A 9,819-nucleotide genomic window follows, 5' to 3' on the forward strand; every position below is an offset into this window, starting at 1 on the left:
AATAAATTAAAATAATATAATGATAATTCAAAATAATAACAAATAATTTAGAATTTCATTCTTTTGGGATTCATATTTTGAAAAATTGAATAATTTTTTAATTGTCAATACAATCAAATGTCTCTTTTTCTATATATGTCACTAAATAATTATTTAAAAAATTCATCTTCAATACAGTTATGAAGCCGACTCTTTATGATGTTCATAGAAAAAATAGTTCTTTCAACTGATGTAGTTGCTACAAGAAAAACTAAAGTTAACTTCAAAAGAAAAAATACTAATGGATAAATAATATTTTTTTGAGTCTCAACCAATTACTGAGAAAGAGCACCAATTCCATTTAAGTCCGAGAATTGATGATCAGAATGCACATCTAATATGAAGTTCTCAAGTTGACTATCAAGTGCCAAAAGTTGAGTGGAAGAAAATTCTAATAGATAGAATTGAGCTAGCTAGATCAACTTCTCCTTATCAAATACAAAAAATAAGTGTCTTGAATTCAGACAAGTTATGCAAAGAAGCAATTAAGTGTTTACCTCTGTAAAACAATTATTGAGTTCTTGAAGTTATCTATCAACTACTTGATAGAATATCTCAACATGAAAATGATGCAAATTTGAGATCTTTTGAGCTTTGCGTCTTGATCTTCCTTGTGACACAAATATATCATCCATTTTTTAAATAGTAATATTATGTTTGTCACAAAACAGTAAGACTTCGTCAAGTAAAAAAGACCAACCATCATCTCTTATATTTTGCAACCATTGCTTAGACACTTTAACCAATGACATGGCATTTACAATGTCTTGATCATTCTTTTGTAATGCATGAGATAACTCATTAATAACTCTCAGGATATTTTTCATCAAGTGCAAGTTGAAAATGAATTTAAAAGATTGAATGACACGCTTCAGCTCTTTGTTCTGAATTATTTCTATCTTCCTCAACATATTCAAGAACATTGACCATGAAAGAAAATAAAGAAATTAATCTAAGTATAGTTTCATAGTGTGAACCTCATCTAGTATCTCCAATTCTTTTTAAAGCTATTTCTTGATTTAAACTACGTTCACTAGAAATTTCTCTACTTTTTAATACTTCAATTGTCTTAGTCATCTAACTATCACGAAATATATCTCTTCGTTTACACAAAAATCAAACAACATTGCACATTTGCACAAATTGGTTAACAAATTAAGAAGCAAAGCAATTTCTATAGCACCCTTACTATCAGAATGTCATGCTTCTGGCACACACTATATAAACATACGAGACTTCTCATACAAGTAACTTACAAATATTATAAACATACGCATCTTTATAACTCCTATCCCTCTTTACAGAAATATAATAACAAAGGTGAGGAAAAAACTATAACTAATATATAAATTTACAACACAACCGGAGGCGCAAAAGAAAATACATAAAAATTCTCGTCCATCCTGAAAAGAGAAATCTGCAAGGGGGTGTGAATCTAACCACATGATCTCACCAGAGAAGTTCAGAATTGTTATAAGAGGATACGTATAAAGAAGAGTATGAATTTCAACCACAGTGATTATCGTTCGTCTTATGAATCTATTCAAACATCAACATATAAATAATCTGAAAATCCAACTTCATATCTTTCTTTATAAAAAGTTCCAATCTCAATAAATCGCATAACATTTCAATATATGCCGAATGATCAATCAATCCAAACTTACCAACCATAGCCTCCGACTCAACATATAATCAATTCAATACTCGGTCTCAAAATAAAATCGATCACAAGTACAAACAATACAAGAAAAACACAATTAGAGAGCAGCTACAGCAAGTACCACAATTAACAGTTAAACAGAATTCATCAGATAGACAAACCAAAATACTTAAGCACACCCAAACAATAGCAAAAAATTGTGGTATGATGCATGTTTGTCCTACTGGCCATGAGCTCATGTGTCGGTTAAACTGCCAAAATCCGACACATTCGGTAGCTAACCCGGACATTGGTCTCTCTGTTGCACATCCCCAAAAGAAAAAATATTCCGGTCTTAGAGGAAGAATGCCCTATCACCTTCTCACTGGAGGTATTATTCTGTCTCAGAGGGAGAGTACCTTGTCACTGTCTCAGAGAGAGTTCAAAAGGAACGTGGGCGGAACGACCCACCACATCCCCAAGAGGAATATTTCAAGCTTATCACAAGCTGGTTTCAGAGGGAGAGTGCCATGTCACCGTCTCAAAGGGAGAGTGCTTGTCACCTTCTCTTGGAATGTCAATCATCCAAGCGGGATAAGACCACCGTCCTTGCCAAACACAAATCAAATTCCAATAACGTTCCCAATCATAGTCAAAACCACAATCCTTTAAAAATCTTAACCCGGAGCAAGTGGGACTAAGCCATAAACCTTGCATCTTACCCAAGTATTTCAAAAATCGAGTCTTTATTTCATTTCCATCATAATCATACTCAGACATTGGTGCGGAATTCGAATGTCCACAACTGAACCGACAAGTGCACCGGGTCGTACCAAGTAATACCTCAGGTGAGTGAGGGTCAATCCCACGAGAATTAATGGATCAAGCAACAATAGTTAAATGATTATTCTAGTCAGACAATCAAAATTTAGGGTTTCAATAGCAAATAACATAAAAATAGAAAATTAAATAAGAATAAACTAAAATTGGTTAAGAAAGAAATATGATAAAGATAGTTAAGGTGTCAGAGATATTTAAATTTCCGGATTAACAATTCTTGTCTTCTACCTTAATCATGCAAAGATTCAATTCATAGCAAACTTTAAGTGATTAGACTCTAATTCTTTGGTAATTTAATCCTCCTCTAACTCAATCAACCGCCAATTTCTTGGTCACTTAATCTAATTAGAAGGGTTAAGTTCAAATCCTAGTTTATAAACCACACAAAATCCAAAAAGCCCAAAAAAATAAGTCGATTATATGTCACATATCGCGTTAAATCCTGATAATTAGAGAATTATGAGGAATTGATTTCAAGCTATAATTCCAGTGATATAACCTTTTCAAGATTCAAAAGGAATTCAAATAGAAAAAGAGTTATCTTTCAATATACTCTAATCCCTAAAATGAAGAACGAAATCAATCCTTGAATATAAATCAATGCATTAATCAAAAAGTAGAAGAACAAATAATATTAATCCATCAAGATAAATAGAGCTTCTAACCTTAACAATGGAGGTTTAGTAGCTCATAGTGCAAAAAAATCCTAGCAGAGAAAAAGTGTGAAAGTGCTGAAGAGGAGAAGAGGATATGCGAAGGGTTGAATTTTTTTCTTTTTATATCTAATCCTAATTAATGTAAAATATATTTTCTAAAACAAATAATATCTTTTCTTATTGTAAAATAAAATAAATTTTAATCAAAATACATAGAAGATCTTCGTTGCTGGTGGCAGAGACGTGGGGACCACTGACTTTTCCAAAGCTGACATCAAACTTGGGCTGGGCCAACATTGGTGCCACTCCACCCATGTCTAATAATCACTAGTTCTTCATCCTGGCGCCAAGCCGCCAAACTTGGGATTTCCCAAGTTTAGCGCCACCAAGGCACCAGAGGCGGAATCAAAAAATAGCTTTAAAAATTAATAAAAGCTTATAAATATATAAATAATTAAAAATTTATTGAAAAATATAGGTTTGAATTAATGTAAAAAATCAACAACTATAAAAAAAAATTATTTTGACTTTTTCTATGACAACAATAATAATTGAATAGACTTTTTAAACAATAAAAATTATTAAAACAAGATAAAAAAATGAATTTTTAGCAGATTATTATATGATTGTATATGTTGAAAAAGAGAATTCTTCAAAATCTATTCCAGATAATAAATTGATAATTTTAGTTATATGAAATATCGCTGAACAAATTTAAAAATACAAAAACTTAAAGTATGTAGTTGAATGTTGATTTTTATATAATATAATTATTAATTTTAACCTATATACTATAAATTATATTTTGTTAACTTTTTGTTATATTATATTTTAATTTATTTTATATTTAATTTGATTCCCCTCTTATAAAATTTCTAGATCCGTCACTGCAAGGCACCATGAATTGGGAGTTTGTAATGATCATGGTATCAAACTTGGAAATCCCAAGTTTGACGCCACCAAGGCAGCACGCATTGGGAGTTTTTCTTGATCTTGGTGTCAAACTTTGACAATTCCAAGTTTGATGCCACCTTGATGGTGTTTGGTGGCGTGATTCCCGAAGAAAAATATTAACTATTATATATAGTTGGAAAGCTCTGAAAGTTGGCTTTCTAATGCCGCTAGAACCGCGTTAATCGGACCTTTGTAGCTCAAGTTATGCTCGTTGGAGTGTAAGGAGGTCAGGGTTGACAACATCATCCACTTTCTTCCTTTTCTTCTACACGAACTCTGTCAAATCCGTCCGAATGCTACCTGAAATAAACCAAATTGCACACGACTCAAAGTAGCATCTATAGTGGCTTAAAAGTACTTAAATCTTGATTAAACTTAACAAATTCGAATGCAAATTCACTAGGAAAAGATAGGAAAGATGCTCACACATCACAACACCAAACTTGAATTGTTACTTGTCCTCAAGCAACCAAAACTAATATCAACATAAGATATGAAGTTGCATGAGAGTTGAGTGCTTAGTTAAGCTCCTGTCTATCTCAAAGTGGGGTTAGCAACACTGAAACTCTGAATAATTTTGGCATCTCACTATCCTTTGAATCTTAAGAATGTCAATGCCATTCGGAATTAAAATCCAAATAATATTATGAAATCTCTTGCCTTTTTACTTTGGATTAATCCTTGAATATAGCATTTTTCTGTGTGCAGATATTAAGGACAGCTTGACATGGATATACAACTCCAATGAAAAGTACTCGACAAGGTCCTTCAATAGTGTGGTGGGGCAGAAAGAGTTTGAGATGCCAACAATGTGTTGGGAATAAGACACCATTCCCCCTTGAGAAAACACCTTTGACAGAGAAATAAAATAGTCACAATCACAACACAAGAATTTTAACGTGGAAACTCCAATTACCGGAGAAAAAACCACGGCCGTTGTCAAATGACAACCAGAGAATATTACTATGTGAAAATTGTTACAACACATAGACTTCTTTCTCTCTAACATCGGCACCCCAGTACACCCACACACTCTCAAAGCAAATATCTAACTACACCTCACAACACTCTCTAATCAAAGAGTACAGAGGAAAAGAAAAATCAGATACAAGCTTAAAGTGTTTCTGACTGGTGCAAAAACAAATGGAGAACTTAGCCTCATATTTATAGCCTAGGCCACCCACTCCATTTGCTATCCTAAGCAATGTGGGACTAATTCAACCAAATCCTAACAATCTCCACCTTGATTGAAATAGTCTCACATCTTCAGCTTCCATTGTCAACACCGACAATTCTTTGCTTCCATTGTCTATACCGACAATCATAGTTCAGAGAACTATCATACTCCACCAGAGATCTTCTCCTTCAACGCCTTGTGCAAACCTGATTGTATCAATACATCCTTGACTTGTATTTGCCACAAGCCAAAATTGATTCTTCTATCAAATTTCTCTATTTCAAGCTTCACAGCACTTGAATATTCTGACATTGTTGCAACTGTATACTGGAATAATATAACTCAACCGTGCACTAGGAAGGGTCCCCAGGAAAGAGAGGTGGGTCACAATGGACACACTTAAATACCAGGTCTTTCCTTAGCCAGAACCTTTCCAAACTGCACTCTTCCAGCAACAACAACAGCAACCAAAGATCAACCTCAAGCCACAAGACAAAATTCTTTTCTGATGTGGAAGGTCAGACTAGGCTGCAACCACAGAGCATACTAAGAATAAATCTCACCGAACCGAAGCTCTGATACCACTTGTTGGGAATAAGACACCATTCCCCCTTGAGAAAACACCTTTGACAAAGAAATAAAATAGTCACAATCACAACACAAGAATTTTAACGTGGAAACTCCAATTACCGGAGAAAAAACCACAGCCGTTGTCAAATGACAACCAGAGAATATTACTATGTGAAAATTGTTACAACACATAGACTTCTTTCTCTCTAACACCGGCACCCCAGTACACCCACACTCTCTCAAAGCAAATATCTAACTACACCTCACAACACTCTCTAATCAAAGAGTACAGAGGAAAAGAAAAATCAGATACAAGCTTAAAGTATTTCTGACTGGTGCAAAAACAAATGGAGAACTTAGTCTCATATTTATAGCCTAGGCCACCCACTCCATTTGCTATCCTAAGTAATGTGGGACTAATTCAACCAAATCCTAACACAATGAAACATATTTTTGATGATGCTTGGCGTGGAATGGTGCCTCCAAGAGTGAAAATACTTGCATGATTTGTCTTAACAGGGGGACTAAACACAAAAGATGTACTAATGAGAAGAAACATCATACAACTTGGTAAAAATAAAAATGTGTTCTGTGATATTGAAGTTGAGACTGTAAATCATTTATTTGTGCATTGTAATTTTGTTGCTAAGTTGTGGTGGTTGTCATTATGTTGGAAGAATGTTTTGTGGGTAGAATATAAAGACATTACCTCATTGTTTGAAAGTTGAATGAATCAAAAGATACATAAATTTAAAAAGAGGAGATGAATAATTCTTTTCGTTGCGATTATATGGGTTGTATGGAAGTTTTGTAACTTAAGAGTGTTTGAAAATAGGGTGACAAGTTGAAATAACGGGTGAGAGCAAGTTAACAACAATGTTAAACTATGATGTGTTAGGAAAGAAAACAAAATAAAAATAACTAAGTGTAAAAAGGAGGAAGAAGGATCACTTTGAATTTGGTGGCAATGTGTAAGATTTATACCAAAAATAAATAGCTTTGCGGTTGGTAGGTACTTGACAAATAATTGTGGTGAAGTGAGGTGTTTTATTGGGAACATTATGAAAGAAAATGGAGTAGGAGAAGCATTCAAGGGTTACAAGAGGTAATCCAATTATTGCTTAAAGATGTTAGTGCTAATGAGAAAAAAATTACAATGGTAGTGAGCAGAAAAAATATTGTTGATTGGATTAAAGAAAAAGTGAGAACAAATTGGAAATCAAGATTCTTGAGAAATAAAATAAAAAATTTAATCCAATTATTTCAGAATGTGCAGGTAGTATACAAGGATAACAATAATTGGATCAAATGATGATAAACAACAATATGTTGTGGATAAATTGGAGTCAATAATGTTTATGTGGTGTTAAGGTGGCTTGTGTACTGGTATGCGACCATGTGTGAAGAATTAGTGAAAAAAATATGATATATTAGAAATGCATGCTGGGACTTGATTAAGAATCTTTTGCTAATTGGATATTTCATGATACGATTGTATGTTTTACTTTCATACTTTGTTATTTTTGTAGAAATAACCTTGGGGGGCTGCCGATTCTTGATGGCAATGCTGAAAGGGATTAGTAGTGTTCATTAGTTGTTTCTTTTTTTTTTATTATTTCGAGTCGAGTTTGTACTTAACCATCTAAAAAAAATGGACATTGGCAAAAGCTGTAGTGGATTTTCGAATAAAGCATACTTGTAAGATATTATTACTTGTATTAGGTGTAACGATTCACATTTAATCTCAAGTTTAAATTGATAACATTTTTGTAAGGGGCCTCTTTTGGTGGTCTTTGACCGGAACCGAGAGATTCTTTTAAGAATGAGTTTGGGTTCAAATTTTGTTTACTCATTAAACACCAATGAATTTGCGCCACTAAATAGAAATAATAATAGCACGCAAGATTTTGGTTTAGTGGTCATCTATCATCTTCTATATTTTGCAATAAGTGTACTCGGGTTTAAAACTTGACTGATACTAAATGGTAGATAGAATTCTTAATGTTGTGTGTGTGAATATGATGTGAGTGAGTTTGTAATGTTTAAGATTGGAAATTGTATCCATCCGACAAAAAAAAAATATAAAAAGAATCTTAGGAGCCAACATTACATAGCTAATATTGTAGCCAATATTTTATAGAGGGACAAATTTTGTTGGTAACAAAAAATTCATCTGTAATAAAAATTAAATTTATCTGTAAATTTGTTTGTAATAAGTAATTTTCTAGTTATGACTTATGAGCATATGTTAATGGTCAATAACACATGTAGAAAATAAAAAAAAATTAGAGAAAATGACAAATAGGTCCTTGACCTTTTGTCCCATGGACATTTTCGTTCCTGACCATTGAAAAATACTTTTAAGTCCCTGACCTTCACAAAACTTGGACGGATTAGTCCCTGACGGAGGCATTTGGACGGATCAGTCCCTGATAGAGGCATTTAGACGGAGGGACTGATCCGTCCAAGTTTTGTGAAGGTCAAGGACTTAAAAGTATTTTTCAATGGTCAGGGACGAAAATGTCCGCCGGACAAAAGGTCAAAGACCTATTTGTCCTTTTCTCAAAAAATTATTATAGATATTCAATGGAGGTAGATGACATTTTTATTTACAAAAGGTATCATTTTTTTATTTATAACGTGTATTTAATTAGACGAGTGTGGTAAAGTTCGCCGAAAAGTAGGTGAACTTCACGCTAGGGGTGAGCACGGATAGCAGGTACCCGATTACCTGTCCGAACTGTAACAGCCCAGACCACCCGCTAGCACGATATTGTCCGCTTTGGCACACAAGGCCTCACGGTTTTGCCTTTGACGATAGGGATGCTAGCCGAAGCCCCCCACACTCACTCGTCAAAACGCGTCATGCTAGGGAGAGGTATCCACACCCTTATAAGGCATGCTTCGTTCCCCTCTCCAACCGATGTGGGCCTTACAATCCACCCCCCTAAGGGAGTCCAGCGCCCTCGCTGGCACATCGATCCGGGTTCTGGCTCTGATACCATCTGTAACAGCCTAGACCACCCGCTAGCACGATATTGTCCGCTTTGGCACACAAGGCCTCACGGTTTTGCCTTTTACGATAGGGATGCTAGCCGAAGCCCCCCACATTCACTCGTCAAAACGCGTCATGCTAGGGAGAGGTATCCACACCCTTATAAGGCATGCTTCGTTCCCCTCTCCAACCGATGTCTGTAACAGCCCAGACCACCCGCTAGCACGATATTGTCCGCTTTGGCACACAAGACCTCACGGTTTTGCCTTTGACGATAGGGATGATAGCCTAAGCCCCCCACACTCACTCGTCAAAACGCGTCATGCTAGGGAGAGGTATCCACACCCTTATAAGGCATGCTTCGTTCCCCTCTCCAACCGATGTGGGCCTTACACGAACTCGAACCGAACCAATTAAATTGGTTCTGGAACCAACGGGTAATTGGGTTCAACCCGAACCAAACCAATGGCCTTTGTTAGTGATTGGTTCGGGTATCGGTTCTGAGGGTGCAGAATCCGAACTAACCCGTGAACCCGATCATATATTATATATATATATATATATGACTTTTAGTGGTTTTTAGTGAGATTATTCACTATTAATATATTTGAATTTTAATGAGTTTAGTTTTTAATATATTTGGTGTTTAACATGTTTAGATTATTTATATTAATGTTACATGTTTATTGTACTTGTTGAATTTTTAAGATAAAAATTTGGTTTTCTTATAAATTTCAAAGTCATCGGATACCCAATTATCCGAACCGAACCAATCCGTTCTTAATCGATTTGGTTTGGTTCGGGTACATACACAAAAAATGCAAATCCGAACCAAACTGAAACAATTATATTTTGATCGATTCAATTCTAATTTCACCTTGAACCCGAACCAAACCGACCCGTACTCACCCCTACTTCACACATTATGTGAAGTTCGTCGGAGGTT

Source organism: Arachis ipaensis, chromosome B08 (assembly GCF_000816755.2).
Source record: "Arachis ipaensis cultivar K30076 chromosome B08, Araip1.1, whole genome shotgun sequence".
Taxonomy (NCBI): domain Eukaryota; kingdom Viridiplantae; phylum Streptophyta; class Magnoliopsida; order Fabales; family Fabaceae; genus Arachis; species Arachis ipaensis.